This window comes from Lycium ferocissimum, chromosome 5, assembly GCF_029784015.1.
Source record: "Lycium ferocissimum isolate CSIRO_LF1 chromosome 5, AGI_CSIRO_Lferr_CH_V1, whole genome shotgun sequence".
Taxonomy (NCBI): Eukaryota; Viridiplantae; Streptophyta; class Magnoliopsida; order Solanales; family Solanaceae; genus Lycium; species Lycium ferocissimum.
This window is the reverse complement of record NC_081346.1, coordinates 43,872,704-43,873,879: the sequence shown is the minus strand read 5'-3', so window position 1 is coordinate 43,873,879 and position 1,176 is coordinate 43,872,704.

Below are 1,176 nucleotides of genomic sequence, written 5' to 3'. Positions count from 1 at the left end.
TTGAATTTTCCAAATAATAAAAGATGAATCACATGCTTACTTAGTCATCTTTTAATTACTTATATTATGCACCCATGTGGGCCATAGCCCACCTTGATTTTTTTTTCCACAAGTCATGCATAACAATTTCCAATTTCCAAGTTTACCCTTAATATTCCATGCCACTAATATTATAAGCGACGTGCGCATTCAAACGAAACCGGAAAATGTAACTTCGTCCTTAACTTCCCGCCATTAACTCGGAATATTCAAATGTGCAAAAATGCGAGGTGTAACATATTTCTTTTGAAAACAAAACTCTTTTGAAAATATAACTCTTTTGCAACCTTAGAAATTTAATCATACGAAAGACGTAAGGATCATAACTCGACCGCATTAAGGATACGAATATCAAGAAACATATAAGAATCACTTACGCATTTCAAACTCAATCATATCCAAGACATACGGACCATACTAAGGATGCCAACATCAAAGCAAATACGAATCACAAACATACTCGAAATTTACGAATGGAGTTACCCCGAGGCACAAATCATGTCATACCCTAATCCCGTCTAAGACATGCCAAAAGAAAAGAAGGGTAAACTTCACATACCTGGTTTGCTTCCTAGGCTAATCCAAACTCAAACCTCGGCTGCTCAAAATCTACAATAACATCAATAGGCATCGAACATTAGCCATAAGCGCTAAAGAATCCAATTCCAAACCATTGCTTTTTCTACCCAAAAATTTGGGCAAAAGACCTATAAATACAACATCCCCGAGAATTCAACTCGGCCAAATTATCCAACAACAATACCAACAACCCAATTAATAATATCAATAAGCAATTCCAAACGCATTCCGACATTAATAATTCCTTTCTATATAATTCGACGACATTCCATTTATGTTCCAATAACTACATACGTTCAAGTCAACATCGACATTCACATATTCACATAACAATCCGAGATCATTTCATCAAGAGTTAAGAATATTTCAAGTAGTCCACACACTATTCAAATCAGCCCATCCAACATACAAGGCAATCCGAAACCTTCCAAGTCCAAGTAAACATCGACGATACACTTCTTTTCTTCTAAACTCGTAAACTACATCAACAACTCACTTATTAACATTGTCAGTAGCATAAATGTAAGATCTACATAGGAATCATATTAACTTCCAATT